The sequence below is a fragment of the Balaenoptera borealis genome (genome assembly GCF_965194805.1).
Source record: "Balaenoptera borealis genome assembly, chromosome: 10".
Classification (NCBI taxonomy): domain Eukaryota; kingdom Metazoa; phylum Chordata; class Mammalia; order Artiodactyla; family Balaenopteridae; genus Balaenoptera; species Balaenoptera borealis.
The window spans coordinates 115,685,249-115,706,264 of NC_138874.1; positions in this window are offsets into that span (position 1 = coordinate 115,685,249).

The following is a 21,016-nucleotide window of genomic DNA, read 5'->3' on the forward strand; positions in this document are numbered from 1 at the left end:
TGCAGAGACTTGGGGAGGTGGGGACAGCTGTGCAGAGCCCTGGGAAAGGGCGGTTCTGCAGGGGGGGCTGAGTTGTGAAGCCCCTGGTTTCTGGCACGTTCTAGGAGCAGCTGGGGCGACAGGTGACCAGGATTTGGGGGTTTTGGATTCCTTTCTGTTGGGGTCCCGCTGGAGGCCGCTGAAGAGGGGAGAGTCATGACCCAGCAGTTTTAAAAGGCCATCCTGGCCGCTGGGTGGAGAAGGGCCAGGGCAGGGCCTGGGGTCAGCGGGGCATGATTTAGGGGGCGGATGTGATAGCGCAGGAGTTGTGACCATGGCCTGGACAAGGGTGGGCAGCGGGTGGAGAGAGTGGGAGAGACCGGGTGTGGGACGAGGGAGAAGGGCATCGAGGTAACTCCACGACACCCCAGGAACCCGCCGGCGGCTGTGTCGGGAGAGGGGAGAGTCCCAGGAAATGTCCTGAGGGGGTCTCACCCTCACACGGAGGGTTGGACCCTGGCGCGCACGTGATTCTGTGGTCCTTTCATTTTGTGGACAAGAGCCACAATCCTGGGTGTCGGGCAGCATCAGGCAGCAGCTCCACTCCTGAAAGCCTGGCAGAGCCTCTGCAAAGCCCTCTAGCTCCCCTCTGCCCGCTCCCCCCGAAAGTTCTGGCATCGCCACTTGCTGTAGCTTCCATGGTGTGAAGGAAATAGGGAGAGAGGCCACTTTGCCACGACAGTCAGCGCTCCCACCCCGGAGGTGAGCTTGGGGCGGGGCGGCCCGGCCTGCAGCGGGGAGGAGGGGTGTGGGGGGGCCTTTGGAGCCTTCATAGCCCCTCCCCGCCCCCAAGGGCCTGATGCTGCAATTTCCAGGTCTGTGCTGGGACCCGGGACCAGAGAGGAATGGGGAGGCGGTTCTCAGGGGGCCGGCAGACCCTGCCCTCGGGTTCCAGCCTCGGGAGCCTTGTGTTCCCAGTCGTCTCACCTGTGATGTGGGGCGAGCCCCTTTCCTGGGGTTGCCATGGAGATGAGAATGATGCCGATTAAGTGCCTAGCAGGGAGCCCGCCGAAGAAGGGCCGCCTAAGAGAGGTGAGGGAGGAGGAGGGAGAGAGCCCCCCTGGTGGCGAGGGTCCCAGGGGAATGCAGGGCAGCGGTGCTCCTCTGGCTCTTGGGAAGCATAGAGACCCGGAGGCCCAGCCCTGGGCCCTCGGGAGGCCAGCTTTCCTGCGTCCCTAGCCAGGGAGGGCCACACTTACCAGGCACAGAGCCACCAAGACAGCTGTGATCCAGTTGCCCTGAGCTGCCCTAAAGATGATAATTTTTACAGAGCATACCTGGCCTAAGGCTACCTGAAGCTATGAGGCAAATTTATGCAAATCGCAGCAACCCAGATTCCTGGTAGCAGAGGCCTCTGCTGCCCCCCTCTCCTTCTCTCCGGGGAGCTGGGGAGCCCTGGGGCCCCTCCAAGCCTTCTCTCCCTGCACCTGGCTGGGAGATTGACAGCCCTGCTCTGGGCCCTCCCCTTGGCTTCCTGTGGCTGATCCTGGGCCAGTTACAGAGGCCGAGAGCAAACCTGTTTGCCAGGTTAAACCCTCTTTATCTCAAGGCTCTGCCAGTCTCTTAACAATTAGTGGGTTGATCTCAATTCTTGACGCAGAGTTGAGCAAGTTCTCTGCTGATTGGAGCTCAGCAAACAAAGTGGCTTCCCGAGAGGCAGGTCTGCTTGATTAATAACAGTTCTTGGTCCCTTTACGGCACCTTTGGGCAATGCCGCCGTCAGGCAGCTCATCTGTGCTCAGGACACCCCGGTGATGGGCAGGTAGGAGTCTTGGATCCCCCCTCTGCGGTGGGAAAGGTGCCCTGGGGGAGCCCCTGGTCCTGGAGGAGGAGGCCGAGCGGGAGGAAGCCTCGGGGCCCTGCTGGCCGCTTGCCCGGCCTCAGCGCTGAGTCTGACCTCAGGGAGCCCTTCCCAGGTGGGCGGGGACCCTTTCATCCGCAGACGCTTCCTCTCAGCAGCTCTGCCCACTCCCACCCCCCCCCCACTAAAGTGGAGAGACAGGTCTGAGAAGGAGAGCGCACGGCCTGATTGACGCACCATTTGTCACTGTCACACGGTTGGTTGTCCTGTGGTTCCCGGGACACCTGGCTGGCCTGCATTTGCATACAGGCTGTGCTGCTCCCCTGGGATGTGCTGTAATTGGAGGTGCCCGTGCTGTTCTCCCCAGGCTCCTGAATGATGAAGGCTCACAGCTCTGCCTGTCTCCCCGATACCCAGCCAGGGGTGGCCGCCCCCTGCGTTCACACAGGCCTCGTGCTGTTCATGACGGTGTTAACGTGGACGGGAAATAGAAATTTCAAGGGTTCGATGAAATTAAGACTTTCCCGTTAGCTGGCAGAACTCAGAAGGGGGTAGAAATACATCAACCTACAGGTTTGAAGACTAGGAAGCAGGAAAGCACGTGGACTGGGCTAAGGGGACTTGGAGGCGTAATATAATTTAAAATCGGCCCATTTACTGTGATGTCTCTGCTAAAACATGCTTCTCCCAGGCTAATGAAATCAGGGCTCCGGCTCTGACTAATCTCTCTGTTCTGATTAGGATATTCGATCACCCTCCCCAGAAGCAGGTCAACCGATGACTGCAACAAAAAACCGAAGCAGATGTTGGGGTCTGCCCAGATAATCAATATCCAGCGTGCTCGCAGCGCTTGGAATGGAAGGTCCTTGTGGGGCTGGGGGCTGGGGGCTGGGGGCTGGGGCTCCTGCACGGCCACAGGAGATGAACTTGCTGCTTGTTCTGAACCTTCTCCCTGGGTTGCAGAGGACAGCTGCACGCCGGGCCCGAGTCCAGCTCGTTACCTGTGTAATTTATCTCAGGCACTGCAGAAACATCCAAGCAAGGACGCACACCACTTTGCTGGGACTTCTCCTGGAGAGTTAAGTGAACGCACAGGCTCCATCACAGAGGGGTCTAATCCAGAGATGAACCATGAGGCAAGAAGCAAAAGGGACAAATCAGGAAGTTGCCCAGAGTGGGACCATTCGCGCCACCAATAGTTACTGGGTAATACCCCGTGTCACAGGGCGCCCTGCCCACTGCAGAAAGCCAGGCAGGCAACGAGCGGGTCCTGCCCACGAAGCAGGCTGGCAGAGGACTCAGTAACACGTGCTCCTGGGGAGCAAGGGAGCCCGTGTTGGAGTGCCTGCCCAGGGCTTGGGCGACTTGAGTGATGCTGTCAGGCCACCATGAACTAGCGAGAGGCCCGGCTCTCCTTGCTGCGAAGCCAGGCTCAGGCCCCTGCGCTGGGCAGCAGTGGTGGGCCAGAGGCTGTGGGTCCTCTGCAGCCCATCGGTCAGGAGCAGGGGCTTCAGGACTCATCGGACCTGGCTCCAGCATTTGCTGGTTTCCTTCCTCTGCAAGAGGACAGCTGCACGTGCGTGAGTCGTGAGTGTGGGTTCTGGGTGAGCCAGTGTCATCAAGTATGTAGCGCAGGGCTTGGCTCTCATGGCAGAGGTGATCCTTAGTGATTCGAGGAGTTGGCGTGAGGTTGGCTGCATTTGTTTCCTATTGCTACAGTAACAGATCACCATAGAAGTAACAGCTGAACGTAACACGGGTTTATTGTCTCAGTTTCTGGAGGTCAAAAGTCTGACGTGGGTCTCGCTAAGCTAAAATCAGTGTTTTGGCAAGGCTGCGTTCCTCCCTGGGGGCTCCAGGGAGAAGCCACTTTCAGGCTCGTTCAGGGTGTTGCCTGAATTCAGTTCCTTGGGGTTGTAGGACTGAAGTCCCATTCCCTTGCTGGCTGTCAACTGAGAGTTCCCTTTACTCTGAGAGGCCTCTCTTGGGTCTTTGCATGTGGGTCCCTACGTCTCAGAGCCAGCAACGGTGCACCAAATCCTTCTCATGCTTGACGTGTCTCTGAATTACCTTTCTGCTGCATCCCTCTTGCTTCAGCCAGAGAAAGTTCTCTGCTTTTAAGAGCTTATGTGATAAGATGATCCAGGATAATCTCTGTATTTAAGACCCGCCCTAATTACATCTATATAATCCTGTTTGCCGGGTGATGTAACACAGTCACAGATACCTGGGATGAGGGTGTGGACCTCTTTGGGGGGCCATTCTGCCTCCTGCACTGGCCTTTTGAGGGGTATTGCTCAAAATCCCAGGGTTTTCTGGAGTAAAACCCAGAAGCACCGATTATCTGCATGAGCGCAGGGCTAACACGTGGGAAGGATTTCCTGGGCACCAGGCACTGCAGCGCTGCATCGACGGTCTCATTCAGGTGCACAAGAACTCAGTGACGTCAGTACTAGTGGTACCCCAGTTTTAAAGATGTTGAAACGGATGTTTGGAGAGGCCCAGTGACTTGCCTGGGTACTGCAGCCGGTGGGTCCCAGAGCCGGGAGCCAAGCCCCTCGGTCTGGTCTGTCTCCAAAGTCAGAATTGTCGGTGGTGGTGTCCTATTTTGTTAAGATAGCAGTATTGCGTTATAATTTTGTTTATAAGTAATAAAAGAGCCCTTGGTGCTGGGCGCACAAGAAGAGCCTGGAGCTTTCAGAGACGGCAGAGCCCCAGGTGTGGCCTGGCAGATTAGATCCCCGATCAGCAGGTATTTACTCATCCTCCGCCCACCCCCCACTCCTCGCCTTTGATGTTGGCCTTGGCCGTGTGACATGCTTTGGCCAGTGGAATGTGGAAGGAAGTGACAGCGTGCCAGCTCGGAGCCCAGCCCCTGCTGGGTGTTGTGTGTTTCTCCTTGTACCTCGTGGAGCTTCTGTCGTTTGCCGGGAGATCACACCCCGGGGGCTGCCTCTCTAGACGGAGACGAGATAGCAGCCTGAACAGGACCCCAGGACAAAACAGAGCAGCCCAGCTGTGCCTCATGCTTGCTGGTGAGAGATAAATGCTTATTGCTGTACTCCTCTGAGATTGGGTGGTTGTTTGTTACACAGAAAACCTGACTGATACACCTTGGAGCTAAATACTTTGCAGAGTAGGAGTTTAGTTGTGTTGGGGCAGTGCGTTAAGGCTTGCGAGGAATTAATAGAATTATTTGTTCCAGACTTGGTAAGTTCTGATCTGTAAGTAGTACCTGATTTTGGGTCTTCCTGGTTATCTTCATGCTCTGAGTTCCCTTCTGAGGGAATCCTACTGCTGGCTGTTGGCTGGTGCTCCTGGAGGAGTGATATCAGGGCCTGCCCTGCCCCTGGGCTCAGGGCTCAGGGCCTGCGATCACATCCTGACCCCCTGGAGACACTGCCCTTCTCCAGATCTTTTCTGCCATCTGGTCTCCTGTGATGGACCCTGAGATAAGGGAGTATGTACAGAAAGTCTGTTTGTGGCTTCGTAATTCACTTAACATTTATTGAGCACCTAGTATGCTCAAGCACTTGACGAGAGACCCACAAAGTGGTCCTTGTCCTTGCAGCTCTTAGGATCTCACAGGGTTTTGCTCAGACCTGATAGCAGGCTGAAGATGCTACGTGTGAAAGACAGATGCCAAGACACCCCGCAGCCCTCGGGAGGAGATGGGACGCTTCAGCTGGCAATGATGGGGCCAGCTTCATGCACACAGTGCCATTTGAACTTGAGGAATACTTCCATCACTTGTTCATTGATCCAGAAAATATTTCCCATCTACTAAGTGCCAGGCACTGGGCTAGACCCCAGGAACATGATGGTGAATAAGAGAGGCCGTGTCCCTCTCTTTGTGGGGTGCAGGGCCTGTGGCTGCAGAGTTGGGACATGGAGAGAGAGGAGTCAGGATGCTTCAGAACAAGGGAGCATCATAAGAAAGGACATTTTTCAAAACTGAAGTGTAGTTGATTTACAGCGTTGTGTTAATTTCTGCTGTTTAGCAAACTGGCTCAGTTATATATATATATATATAGATATAGATATAGATATAGACATTCTTATCTTCTTTTCCATTATGGTTTGTCATAGGATATTGAATATAGTTCCCTGTGCTATATAGTAGGTCCTTGTTGTTTATCCTTTCTATATATATATATACCAGTTTGCATCTGCTAACCACAAACTCCCACTCCATCCCTCCCCCTCTTCCCTCCCCCTTGGCAACCACAAGTCTGTTCTCTATGTCTGTGAGTCTGTTTCTGTTTTGTAGATAGGTTCATTTGTTTCATATTTTAGATTCCACCTGTAAGTATATCATATGGTATTTGAGAAAATACATTTTTAAAATAGGATTTGGGGAACACTGGAGATCAAAAAATGGTTTGATCTGAATGGCATGTCCTTGCAAATTAAGAACGTCTCAGAGCAGCTTGTCCTTATCACCTCTTCAAGGCTGCTAAGAATAATAGTAGTAAAATGCAACAGAAAAATCTATCATTTGTAGAGAACAGTGTTAGTCAAATTTAATTTCACCCGAGATCCGGGACTGGGAGGAAAGCTCTGAATGGTTCTGTTCACTATGATGAGATATCAGTGAACCGTGTGTAAGTTTCCAATCATGTTAACATGCCAGATGGGGCATATGCTGTGTAATGAAGGCCAACTGGGATTAGAAATGCACCCTTCTGGAGAAGAGCATCAGGGTTTGGAAAATTCAAACTTATGTGAAAGGTCTGGGCATGGAAAGTCTAACCAACGTCCAGGGTGATGCTTTCACAGCATCTCTGTGCCGGGATCAGAGCCTGCCTTACCCACCTCGAAGGCACAGGTGGTCTCTGTCCTGGCCAAGAATGGGTCGACCAGCTGCCCAGAACCTGCAGGCTTGGCTAGACTGAGATACACTTTCCCTTCTTCCTTTGGGTCCTGAACCTCGGAAGGTAGAGAAATAAGTCATCTTGTAAGATTACTGTTACACTGACAAGATTTAAATTACATATGAAGAAGTCAGTTAAATCCATGCTGTTAATATTTAGACTGGGACTGAGTGAGTGCAGTAATAACTTGTATAATCATCTTATTTATGAATGTTTTTTCTGCCATTTATGTGGTTGAAGGCTTCAAAATGGCCTGTCATGCTTTATTTGTAGATATGGTTTAAATTATTTAAGGGAATTGAATTAATTTCACTTGTAAACATTGCTTAAGAACAATTATTATCTAAGTTTTGTTTATAACGTGCATTGAAAATTACATTTTAAGGAGTATGAGTGCCCTTCCAGCTACAAAACCCCTACAGACATTAAAGATACTAGGGTTTTCTCCTATATCGTGGTGATAAATTATATTAAATTTCCTAATATTGAACCGTTCATTCATTTATTAATTTAACCAATTACAAGGAATGTGTCCTGTATAGATTCTTGTTATTAAGGGGCTTAGTGTTCAGACCACTGGTTCTCAAAATGTGGTTCCTAGACCAACGGCATTGCTATCACCTGGCAACTTGTTAGAAATGCAAATTTTTGGAAGCCTCCCCACCCTGTCTGCCCACAGACCCTTGAATCAGAAACTCTGGGCTGGGCTCAGCCACCTGTGGTTTAACCAGCCTCCCAGCGATTCTGATGCCCACTCAAGTCTGAGGACCACTGGTTTAGGTCTTCTCTTTCTTCTCGGGTCAGTTTTACATTTCGTATTTGCCTAGAAATTGTCCATTAAATCTATGTTCTCAAATATATTATCACGGAGTTGTGAACATTTTTATTAAGAAGTTTTTAAAAGTCTGTTTCTGCAGATGTTTTCTGTTAGACTGTATAATAAATCATCTTCCCACACTTTTCCAGCTGACTTATCACAATTTTGAAGCAGATTATTCCTGTGATTTCTCGTTTGGGTAACCGCCATACAGGTGTGGATTCCTTTTTGTCAAGCACATCAGTTTCATGCACGCAGAGGGTTAAAAATGGCAGCAACATCCCGTGCCACCTGATTCATATCAAAGCAGAAGATTGATGTCCTAGCTGCACTTATGCCAAACCTGGGACATGGGCCAGGGGCTCAGCACAGTGCTTGGCACTTAGTAAGTGCTGGGTTCATAAAAAACATGATGACAAGCCTTCACCAAAGGGGTGGACATCTAAGGGTGAGGGTTCACAGGTGGCCCATCCTTTCTTTGCCCTCATATGTTTATAAATGCAGGCTGTAGTGGGTTGAAATGTATCCCCCAAAAGATACGTCTAAGGCCTAACCCCCAGTACCTGTGAATGTTACATTATTTGGAAATAGAGTCTTTTTTTTTTTTTTTTTTTTATTTATTTTTGGCTGTGTTGGGTTTTCGTTTCTGTGCAAGGGCTTTCTCTAGTTGTGGCAAGTGGGGGCCACTCTTCATTGCGGTGCGCAGGCCTCTCACTGTCACGGCCTCTCTTGTTGCGGAGCACAGGCTCCAGACACGCAGGCTCAGTAGTTGTGGCTCACGGGCCTAGTTGCTCCGCGGCATGTGGGATCTTCCCAGACCAGGGCACGAACCCGTGTCCCCTGCATTGGCAGGCAGATTCTCAACCACTGCGCCACCAGGGAATCCCCCGGAAATAAGAGTCTTTGTAGATGTCATTAACTTGAGGATCTCCTGGTGAGATTGCCCTGGAGTTTGAGAGGGCCCTAAATCCAATGACTGGTGTCCGTGTAAGAAGAGCAGAGGACACACAGACACACAGGAGAGACGCAGGTGAGGCCTGGGGGTGGAGACTAGTGATGCTGCCGCAAGCCAAGGGTTGCCGGCAGCCACCGGAAGCCGGGAGGGAGACATGGACCAGATTCTCCCGCACGGCCTCCAGAGGGCGCCAAGCCTGCCCGCGCTTTGAGTTCAGGCTTCTGGCTTCCAGAACTGTGGGAGAATAGATTTCTGTTGCTTTAATTCACCCCACTGGTGGTCATTTGTTACGGCAGCCATGGGAAGCTAACGTACAGGTGAACACACAGCATACACGAGTGCTTTGCAGATCATTCTCAGGCCTCTCCCCGTGCAGGGACCGAGGCCTCGTTACCTCAATTCCCTGGAAAGTTCTGGCCTCCCGTTTCATCTGTGTAGTGCTGACATATTTGGAAGGCTTGGAGGGTGGATTCTCAGAGTCAGCCCTGGGAATCAGCCGGGCGCTGTTTGCTTGTACTTGAGATTACATGATTTCTTTATCTTTGTGTGATCCAGAGTTAAATTGAACAATGGGAAGCCATCTCGAAATGAGCATTTCCTGGCACTGTCATCATGCAGGATGAAAGGAAAGTGGAAAGCAGAGAATCCTGCCTCTGTGGGACCCTGACGATTGTCCTATCGGGAGGACCTCATCCTGGCCCCATTTCGATGAATATTAACAACCACATTCACTGCAAACGGCTCCGTGTGCCCTGTGCCATGCAGCACAGTCACGTAAACACTGTCGCTGCGGTGTTTTATGAGCAAGGCATCACGACAGGCCGGGGTATCTACTTTGCCTCTCTTGAGGGATGCGGAGATCAGTAGGAGGAGTCCGAATTGCTGTTTCACATTCTCCCTGTTCTTGGTGGACGAACACAGTGCCGAGGGGGTGCTACGTGAGGACCCTGGGAGGGGCGATTTCCCGGGGTTCCCACAGAAGAAAACAATCTGCTTTTTGCCAGGAATCCGGGACTCCAGGCTTCTTGGGTGACAACTGCTGTGCTCCTGGTCCTCCCTCTGTCTAGTTGTTGATTGCCGGGGATTTGCAAAGAACATTGCTCCAAGTATTACGCTTTCTCTCTTCCCTCTGCACAACCCCACACGTGCCTCTTCCCGGGGCTCTGTCTGTCTCACAGCGCTTGAAGGGAAGGGAGAGGAGGGTGGCAGGAACCAGCCTGAGTTCTTCCAACTCTGTCTTGAGCGTGCAGCTGCCCTTCCACCGCTGCTGGCCCGGAGCGGAGGGCTCCACTCCCGGGCTGCGCCAATGCGGGCGGCACTCTGTGCCTTCGTGTCTGGCCAGGGTGGGCGCTCACCCCTCTCTGGGCAGGGCTCAAAGAACCTTCCAGCCCTCATTCTCCAGGGGAGAAATCCAGGTCGGAGCTGCTTGCTCCTGCCTCTCTCAGCCCCCAGCTTTCGAAATAAAAAGCCTGGCGGTCTTGTCCTCTGGCGGGTCCGACAACCTGGGTGTTGGACCCACCAACTCAGCTTTAGGAGCTGCTGGGACGCAGAGCTCGGATATCTGAGGTAAAGCATGGCTGCCTTGTGGGGCGGGGAAGAGAGGTGGCCCGTTCCCACCGGCCTCTTTCAGTCCTGAAGACAGATTATCTGCCCGTGGAGAACACTGGAATAAACACCCCTCCCCAAATCCAGCAAGTTTCTGCAGTGAGAAATCTGTCGTGCTTTCACAAGGTTGGAAATTTCTCGACCAAATGAATACAATTTAGGAGCAAATTCCTGGCAACTTGTAGACCCTCTGTGCCTCTGTATTTCCTATGGGGGACACTTTACAAGGATGCTTTGATGATCAGCTCTCCGAATCCTGGCATTCTGAATTTAACTGATGTTTCATCTTGCGGAGTTGTGGGATTTCTCTTCTGATATGGACGATACTAAATGCAGTTCATAAAAGTCTATTTAAGTTGAAAATGGGGTTTTGTCTTAAGAGATATATTTTCCTGAGAATCCATTTCTAAGTCGCTTGCAATTAGAAACGATTTTCTCCTGAACTGGGATGAGATCTGTTTTCACGTCTCTGTGCCCTTGTTCGTAGGCTTCGGCAATGAGGCTCTTTGCAAATGTGAGGTGACTCTCCTGTTCCCATTACTCCAATGTCCTTTAATTTGCACTCGAAGTTTCTGATTCCCCCGGGTGGCAGCTAAACAATTTGGGTGACTATCTCATTATCAGCTCCCTCCTTCCGCCTGGATGTGTGTCAGGCTTGTTGTTTCTTGTGCCAGCCTCTGAAGCTCTGTTTTCTGTCGCGTAGGACTTCTCCCTGGCAAGTTTAAAACCCTGACGGACCTCATAATGAGCTGAAACCCCCAGTCCTTTCCTTCTCCAGTCACCATGGCTTCTACAAAGATCTCCGAAGAAATTGAACCTAGGCAGATGAGTTGTCCTCTAGATGCTTTAAGCCTTTCCCCTAATGAAGTGTGTTAGGTTTGTTACGATTTCTGTTTCATGGCCTTCAATTTCTTGTCAAAATGTGATAAACAGCGGAATGAGTGGGTTGTTTTAATAGCCATTCATCACTCAGTGGGCTATTTCACTCTCTCGCAGCCTCTCTCAGGGCTGCAGAACTGAGTGAATGTGAGTGAAGTTGGGGTAAATCTGTGCTAAGATCGTCTTGGATCTATTCTGATCCGATTGCTGGGAACATTTAACAAAGTTAGTTCAAAAATAATATTCTCATCATTTCTGTCCTCTTCTCTATACCATGTCTCTTTTTATCAGGGATTTCTAGATGTAATTGTTTTTGACACTCGGGTATCCCTTCCGCTCTTGGAAATTGGTGTTGACGTTTTTCTATAAAGACATTGAACTTTGAAGCTCTTTATACAAAACTCAACTGAACTCTTCAGGAAACTCATTCATTTTCTTTTGGCTTATACGATGGGAACACAGAGGTGAACTTACCGTTTTCTCCATGGAAAGTAGAAATGTGTTCAGAAAAGTCAGGGTTGGAAGATCCTTATGCAGTCCCTTGCTGGACCTCAGCGAAGAAATGACTTTTTATTCCTGGCTTTATGCCTTTGAAATGGCTTCTTAAATACGCTTGTGCAGGGGCTCATGAGGAAGGTTTGCAGATGGTGTAACAGCGTGAGAGATTCTGATTATTTGCCTTGGAGAGATGTTTTTACAAAGATATTTTTACCCGGGGTGTTCGGGAGGAAGTCGTATTAATGTAGAGGTCATTTTAAAATAAAAATCGCCATAGTGTGCGAAAAGTAATTAATGAAATGCTTTGTTCGCTATGAAACTTCATAGCGATTCCTAGGGCTTTTAGGTAAGCCTTTTCTCTGATGCCGTGTCTTAATGGAACACGAGTTAGAAAAAGTGTTCTCTTAAATTGGGCTCCTGAGGGAGGAGAGCTCGCTGGTATCCCAGACTGTCCCCCGGGGTGCAGCTGGAGTCTGGACAGACGGATGCTCCCAAATTACAATCTTTTTTTTTTTTTTAATTAATTAATTAATTTTTATTTATAGCTGTGTTGGGTCTTCGTTTCTGCGCGAGGGCTTTCTCTAGTTGTGGCAAGTGGGGGCCACTCTTCATCGCGGTGCGCAGGCCTCTCACTGTCGCGGCCTCTCCCGTTGCGGAGCAAAGGCTCCAGACGCGCAGGCTCAGTAATTGTGGCTCACGGGCCCAGCCGCTCCGCGGCACGTGGGATCTTCCCAGACCAGGGCTCGAACCCGTGTCCCCTGCATTGGCAGGCAGATTCTCAACCACTGCGCCACCAGGGAAGCCCCCAAATTACAATCTTAACATTCGTTTCAGGAGAGTTGCCTGTCACCCTAAAGCCCTCTGGAGTGGGTTAAATTGTGTCCCCTGCAAAAGATGTGTTGGGGGCTGGGCTCAAATTCAGGAGGTGAGGACCCCGGGAAGCAGGTGGCCGCTGGGTCCTCAGCTCCTGTCCTGCCCTCCCTGCTCGCGACCCCGCAGTCTCCGCATCACAGGGGTCCTCCGGGTGGGGTGCCATCGTCTGGAGAGCGTACACCACCAGTCACTGGGTGCGGGCAGAAAACACCGGAACGTCTGTCGAGACGTATCCTCAGTCTAAAGAAATCACACTTACCGTGTTTGTACGTTCATAATGTACATTTCGTCAGTGGCAGGAAGAGCTGGAGACTGAGCGTTGGGGTGATCTTACCCGGGAGCCTTGAACAGAGGCCGTGCTGGCTACTTGGCCCCCGCGGGAGCTGTGACCATGGGCCCCGCCCTGCCGTCCTGCTGGGACTGCACACTGGGAGCCCTGGCTGGCTTTGGGAAGAGGGAGGGGCTGGAGGGCGAGTAGCTATTCCTCAGGCCGCTTCCCCTCCTTCTGTGGGATTGCGTGGGTGGCTGACTCCGTAGCCTGAGGGCCCTGCTTCTCTCCAGGCAGCGTCTCGGCGGACTCTGCCCTCTAGGCTCGGGGCCCACTTTTCCCCTCTTCCCTTCGGGCCTAGAGGTGGGGACCACGCTGCAGCATCTGGCCCCGAGTCACCGTGATATCCCTTGTGGTTCTTCTACACCCTGCCCACACCTTGTAAATAGTACATCTACTGAACTCCTATTGATTGTTCTAACTGTGTGAGCCGTATGCTTCTTGTCGGGACCCTGTGATAAAGGAACCCTTAAGCTGATGTGCTCAGGGTGTAGGGAAGACCTCAGGGCTATGCAGAGAGGAGCTGGGTCAGGTGGAGAGCGCTCCCAGGCCGTGGCATCCCCCAGGGAGGGAGCTGACCTTATATTCTCTCCTCTGTTGCGTCTTCCAGGCTCCCAAATCCAGTGGGAGTCAGGACTTTAGGGGGCTATTGATACTGCCCGTGCTGGAGAGTGTTCCAGGTTAGAACCGGGAGCGGGGTGGGCAGAGGTCTGGCAGGCTCAGTAACGATGTCCAGCACATATGTTATGCATTAACTTGGTCATTGATGTATATAATAAAGAAATAACTACACACACATTAGGAAAGTATGCTCATTTCTCTTTTAGAGGATGGGAGTGAAATACCAAAACATTTTGGGAACCACAGATTTGGAAGATGACTTTCGAATACTTAGATCTCAGGATAGCATACTGAGAATTTATAAATCGTTGATAATTATTTGGTAAAGACATTTGAAGCCATAGGGTGAAGAAATTGGTGTGGGAAAGCAGTGGAGATGCTGTTGGATGCCACCAGTGCCATGAGATGCAAAGGCAATAGTATGAGAACCTGTGGTTTCCGTCAGCAGCGGTCACCACTGAGCAGAGGACGTTAGCTCTGGAAGGGGGTTGGCTGGGACAGTCCAGGTGGGAGAGAGAGCCTGGGGGCTTTGACCAAGCTGGTGACAGTGGGGGTGGTGAGAAGTGGGTGCATTCTTGGTTCATTTTGAAGGTGGAACTGACAGATTTTGCTGCTGGATGGATGTGAGGTGTGAGGGAATGAGAGGAGTTAAGAGTGACACTGAGGTTTGGCCTGAACCACGGAAAGAAGGGGGTCACCACTGATGGCAAGAGGGTGACTGCAGGGGGCGGGCTGGGGCGAGTTCAGAGCTCAGGTTTGGACACATTAGGACATATTGGACACACTTGAGGTTCTGTGGCTGCAGCAGTGCCTCCCCTCCTGGCATTCATGCCACTCTGCAGTGGGACCTTGCTGCCTTTCCCTGAAGAGGTGGAGGCCATCTCCCTAACCCTCGAGTCTGGCTGTTCTTGAGACGTGCTTTGGTCGACCAAATGCAGAGATGATGTTGTGTGGCTTCTGAGCCTTAACCTCAAGAGGCTTTGCGGCTTCTGCTCTGTCACTGGCCATGAAGAGCCAAGTGTAGCCCACGGGTGGATCGGAGACCACCTGGAGCAGAGAGGAGCTGTCCTCGCTGAGGCCCCAGAGCCATCAGCCAGTGCCCAGTGCCTGAATCGTGAGTGAGGCCATCTTAGGGCGTCCAGTCCTCGTCAGGCTGCTGGAGAGTGGCCGCTGCAGGAGTGACCTCAGCAGGGCCTCCAGAGGGAGCTGCCCTGTCTGTCCACACACCCAGTGCCTCCCCTCCCGATCCTTTCGCATCCCCTCTTCCTGCCTCATTTCCCCCCAGCACGCACCTGCTCAACACGCCGTGTGTTTCTCATTCCTCTCGTGCACGGTCCGTCCCTCGTTACACGTGGGCTCCTGAGGCAGTGGATTCTGTCCCTGGCATGTGCTGCTGAGCCCCCAGAACCAGGAGCAGAGCCTGACAGTCCGTGCTCCACAGCGGACTGGGACGAGGGGGTGGGTGAGCGGGTGGGTGGATGAATGAAGGCGGGGACGCGTCAGCAGACCTGCAAGCTTCTCGGGTGCAGATAGCAAGTGGAGGCTCAGGGTGCAGGGACCCGCCCCCTCGGTGCACCCTCTTCCCCCACTTCCAGCCGTTGCTTCTCACCATCATCACCTGGAACTCACTTAACAGGTTAAGATCATGTTTTCTCAGTGCCTGGCACATAGTAGGCACTTAATATGTGGTCACTGAATGAACAGATAAATGAAAAGCCAACTTATAAACTGTGTTCGAAAGGGCTTGTATTTTGTGATAATTGCTGATCCAAATCTGACATTTCTCACATCTATTCCAGAAAACAAACGAAAAACAAAGCCAAATGTCCTGTAATGAAAGCACTCAGTGCAATTTTATCCTGCAGAAAAGTGAGCCACTTCAGGGAAAGCTTTGCGCAAACGCCTCTCAAGATCGTAAAAATTAAAGTGTAAATTTTTGCTAAACTGTTTGCAGTTTAATTATCCTGCATCTCTTTGGCAGGAAATGCTTTAGTCTGGGGCAATTTAACATTTATCAATATGTTCTCTATTGATTCTGGACCAGCAATTTTAGACAGATAGCATGATTATCAGAGATCCGTCTGCATAGGGAGGAAGCCAGGCTCCCAGTAACACAGGCTGAAATTCATGTTCAGAGGCACGACGGCGAAACACTGGAAGAGGGGCCGATGGAGCGCCCGGAGCCCTCAGCCCTGGAAGTCTGGGAGGGTGATCTCCACCAGTGGCTGATCTCTTTGTAGGCAAGGGTAATTCGTGGCCCTTATCAAGCAAGCCTTCCCAGAAACACCGAGGCCCTTCCCACCACGACGGGCCAAGTCTCTCAGAGCGCTGTCTGCGGGCACGTCTCTGCGACCAGGGCGCATGCAGCCAGTTAACCCTGGTTGTACCAGTCAGGACAGGCGAGGTAATGCTGCAGAAACAAACAGCCTCCATCCTCAGTGTGTCCAGGCAATGAATGTGCCTTTAGTTATTGTCTGTGTTTATGTCTCACACAGCCCGGGGCTGATCCCTCCGTAGCCACGTGGGGATGACCGGGCCCCCCGTCCTCGAACACTGTGGTCTCAACACAGACCTCGGCTGTTGTCCTGACACAGGAGCACGTGGCGAGTCCCGCACCAGCTCTTACATTTTCTGTCCAGAATTGGTTCTGTCACTGAAAAAAAAAGCACAGCGTGAGAGTTGTGAGTTCAGTTTTATTTGGGGCAAAATGAGGACTATAACCCGGGAGACAGCATTTCAGAGAGCTCTGAGGAACTGCTCCAAAGAGGTAGTGGTGGGGGAGGTCAGTATAGATGTGATTTTGCTGAAGGGGGAGTACATGCAATCAAGCACATATATTTGCAGAGGTTTCTGCTAGTCTCGTGAAGGTTACTGCTGGTCACGAGGAGCAGACGTCACCATGAAGGATTTTAGTGCTTTTCTAGGTCCGAGGAGATGCAAGAATCAGGCTCATAAAATCTTCTCCTGAAAATACTTAACTATCTGAACCATCTGAAGGCCTGTTCTGCCAGTTTCTCCCAGAGCACAGAGGGCCTCATTTCTGCTCTCCACCCTGAGCTCCTTTCAGGGGGTGTTGAAGGTCAGCAGCTGCAGCGGCTCATGATTTGATCCTTGTAGAGGCAGATGGCAAGTGCCAATTTGTAGGTGACGATTCCATCCCTCCTCGTGGTTGAAGCCAGTCAATGGTCGTGTCTGAGCTCATGAGGTTTGGGAAGAGGGAGCCTCTTGGGCAGAAGGGGAGGGAACTGGGAACATTGGTGAGCGCGGTGGACATGGGGCCTGGTGTGGCAGTGAGATGCCCAGCTGGGGTACAGGGTCCCAGAGGCCCTCTGGGTCAGGGAAGCCGGGAATGGAACTGAAGAGAGTGAGTCCACATGCCGGGGAGGGGACAGGAGTGGTGTCCAGGCTTCCAAACAGTGGGGCTGCTTGTACGTCAGCTGGAGCCCCCGAGTGGAGGACCAGTGCTTTCAGAATTGGCCGTCCTTCTCCCTCTGTCCCCTCGGCTCCCCTCCAGCCAAGCATGGGTGTCCCTGTGCTACTCAGGGAGCCCCAGGAGTGGATGAAACCTTGAGGGGGTGTGTCATGGGTTGGAGCAGGGCTTGGTACCTCCCTGGCCAGCCCAGAGACACAGAGAGGAGGTGCCGGGAGAGGGCCATGCAGAGGACGCGGCCCCTGCTAGACCCCAGGACCCCCGCTAGCTCTCCTTCTCACTGGCATCTGGAGGGAGGGCCTCTTCGGCACCGTCAGCGTCCGTGTGTCCTGGGACTCTGCTCAGCTGCCCTGACTTAGTCCATGTGGGAACCCCTGCTTTGGAGCAAGCAGGACAGGTGTGAGTCTAGGAGAAGGAGGGTGGGGCCCCGGACACCCCGTGTGTGGGGAGGGGAGGTACCCAGGCGATGGCGATGGCACTAGCGGAGGGGAGGGTGGTGCTGCCTAGTTCTCCTTGAACCTAATCCCTGGCACGAGCAAGCCCTGGTGACGGAAGCACACCTGCCAGGGCGTCCCCACTCCCGGAGGGAACGCCACAGCAGCAGAGCAAGCATTTCTCAAAGCCCGGAGAACCCCGCCTCCCTGGGGGCCTGGAAGCTTTCTCCTGCTAAGGAGAAGCATGCATATCAGGCCGCTCTCACATCGGCTGGTCGGAAGCTCAAGGCCCATGAGAAGTGTGGCTGTAGTTCCCAATCTCTCTCCACGGTTTTATCTTCTGTCCTAAGGTATGAGTCCCTGGGTCTGTTTGTAAAAATTATTTTTGCATTTAATTGCATGAATTAATGTTAAAAGGCCTCAGATACTTGTAAAGTAAAGCATAATGACGTATGACCTGCAATGGAAAAGACTTGATTGGTGACGAAGGGAGGCCCTAGGTTTGAAGGTGGAAAAGTCTCTCCACATTAACGAGACCATCTGGTGTCTGTTCGCCTCCCTGCAGGTGTGAAGAGATTCCCGGCCTTGTCTGTCCTCACGTTGCTGTGGTCCCAGGCCCTTGGGGGTGGGCACGGGGCTTCCATTAATGTTGCAGCCCCGTGTATCAGGGATCCTTTACCCTGATGAAGGACGAGCTTTCTGGGTACAGGGATGGAGCTGTATGGAGGTTCCTCTCTGGCTGCTGGAGTGGCCCGTGCATAGATGCCTCACCTGCCCAGGTGAGTGGGGAGGTGGTCAGGCTTCACCTGGTGAGGGCTTCTCAGCAGGGGCTGTGCGCTGGAATCACCCACAGAGCCTCTGAAACGTCCCATGCCTGGGCCTACGCCAGACCCAATCAATTAATCAGAACCTCTGGGGATAGGACCCTGAATCTGGAGTCTGAACCCAGGTGATTCCAACGCTCAGCCAGGTGGAGAACCACTGGGCCAGCCAAAGTGGGGAGTGATGGTCTGCATCTCCCCAACTCCTGGCAGAGCGTCTGGAGCACGCCAGCGCTGGGTGTCTCATCATCCTGACAACCTCATGTCTCTGAGGACCCTGGGTTCTCCGCTGTCCCATGCGGAGGAGCCGCATTTCATCCAGGGGGACTCCGTGGCAGCATGTGATCTCAGGTGGCCTCGGCCTGCGGTGGCTTGAAGCAGGATCTCAGTTCCCCGATCAGAGATTGAAGTCAGGCCTTGGCAGTGAGAGTGCTGAATCCAGGCCCCTAGACCGCTAGGGCCAGCGGCTAGCGACAAGGCCCTGGTTTGTCTGCTTTGTTGAAGTGGATTTCAACAAAGAGATGGAAAGTAGTGAAACAAGTAAAGTGTTTATGAGGAGGGAAGAAGGTACGTGTGAATAAGCGCACGCAGGCGGGCTCAGAGAGAGTCACGCCCTTGTAGTAGCTTGAATCACTTGTATGGGGCGTTTCTTCCGGGTTTCGTCTGGCCAGCCATCTTGGTTTGCCTGGCTCTGGGTCCGTATTTGGTATAACTCAGGGTCCTCCCCGTGTGCATGTGCATCTCTTAGCCAGGATGGGGTGCAGCGCAGAGGCCTGTGGGAAGGCTGACATCACCTACTTTGGGGTGGTGCCCCCTCCCTTTTCGACCTCCAAGGAGCTTTTCTGCGCGTGTGTAGTTGGGAAGGTCTCCTTGACTTCGAGAATGAGAAGTAAGTGGTCTCTTTGCCTCTTACCCGGGCGGGGCTCAGCTCCCCCCTGCTCCTGCCATCCGCTTTAGCTTGGAGTATCTGACCACAGGGGACAGACCCCTGCTGCTCAGCCTGCGCCCCGTCTGTCTCCTGCCTCACACGGGCCCAGCTTTCCCAGGCTTTCCCGGAGAGGTGATGTGGGTCTGCGCCACCCTGGGGCTGGTGGGTGCCACCCTGACCCCTCTGGAGAGTGGCGGGGTATCTGCCCTTGCGCAAGTGCCCTCTGGTCCTCATACAAGTCTCCCTAAAGGTCAGCTGAGGCTTCCACATCCAGCAGTCTGACTTGTACATTCAAGGGGCTGCATTATAACCAGTGACCGGGCGGTGGACACATTTCAGGGAGAGTCTGATGACCCAGTAGACTCTTCACAGGGTGATATCTCCGGTGGGGCTCTGAGGTCTTCAGAAGAGCTTGACTCAAAGTGCCTTAAGATGGGTGGTGGTTTTTTTAAACGAACGCAGAGCGGCTAAAAGCCGGCTTCCATTTGTGGGGTGGGGTGGTGAGGGTGCTGCGGCGAGGCCCCTCTAAATAGAGGCTCTTTGCTCTGCAGTCGTCCTCGGACTTTCGGGTCAGAAAAGAGGGTGGGGCCGGCCCAGATGCCCGCGGGGCTGCCCCTTTGTGTGGGCCTCAAACACTGCAGCTCTGAAGAACAAAAAGAATGAAAACAAAAGCAAAACAAACCCCCCAGGAGAGCAATGAGAAGGTCTTAGGAAACTTCCCTGAAATGCAAACAGCAGAGGTCAGATTCCCCCGGGAACTACTTAAGGCTTCCTGTTCAGTGCCAGGCATGGGTTCTGACGGTCTTCCCCAGACTGGCCTAGGGCCTGCCAAGTGGCCCTTCTAAATGGCTTTGCCTTCCCTTCCTGACCACCTGCTGTTTAAGCTAAGTGCTGTCAGATAAATGCTTTCTTCTTTAAATAGCCAAACATCTCCTGGAGCTCCAGAGGCCTGTTCACCTTGGGCTGGGAGCTGCTTGGGTTTAAGTTTTCCCATCTTTGCTCGGGCAATGTAGCAACTGCTGGTTGAGAGATGCTAAATTAATTAAAGAAGTAATGGTAATGCAGAACAGGGCTGAACATGGAAAATCAGCTCTTAGCTGAGAAATAAAATGCATCCTCCCAACATCAGAGGTTAGATTTGGAATGCTGATGTTTCATTAGCATAGCGTTCGGCATTTAAGACTCAGAAACTAGCCGATGATATGGCAGCACTGGAGAGTTGGGGAAGCCCAGCAGATTTTCATCTCTACAGCGAGGCCGGGGAGGAGCGCACCCACCTCCTGAGAAGCCTGTGCTGAGCAGCCCCCTGGAGCTGGGCTCTGTCCTGGAGGCTGAAAGCCACAGAACATGCCACCCCAAAACAGGGCACTTTGGCATCAAGGTTATTTTGAGCTGAAGGCAGTTGAGAAGCAGATATTGTCCTCTGCTATTTGCCTAAAAGCAGGGCATCAATTTGTAAAGGTGTCCCCCTTCTCTCTCTACCGAGTACAGAAGTTAATGACTGGAGAAAACTGAATCTACGTAACGAACTTTACTAACTGGCCTTATGTTCCATTAGTTTCCCCATATATTTACCTTCCCACAATTTGCCCCTGGAAACTCAAGTGGTTTTCCTTCGTCCTGTCACTTCTGTGCACATTTATTGTTCCTTTGTTAAGAGTTCCAAGCAGCCCTCTGAGTCACTGATACCCGCCCATGTTTGAGAGGTGCATGTGCAGTAAACTTCTGTTTATTTGTCTCTTGTTAATCTTTGGTCCATGGAATTTGCGGGGCCCCAGCCAATGAACCTGAGGTGGTTAGAGGAATATTCCTCCTCCCCTGCAGGGCAAAAGTGCAGAGAGAATAGGGCCACTCCCTGCTCTGGAGGAACCCAGGAAACACCCCCTAATGGGAAACTTAGGGTGCATCTGTTGCAGGAAGGGGGACCCCTTCCAGGGCCCAAGAGTGGGCTTTTGTCTAACACTCGGAAATGAATTGTCCGAGGAGACACGCATGCTGACAAAGCAAAACACTTTATTGAGAAGGGGCGCCTGGGCAGAGAGCAGCAGGGGTAAGGGAACCCAGGAGAACTGCTCTGCCACATGGCTCGCAGTCTCAGGGTTTATGGTGATGG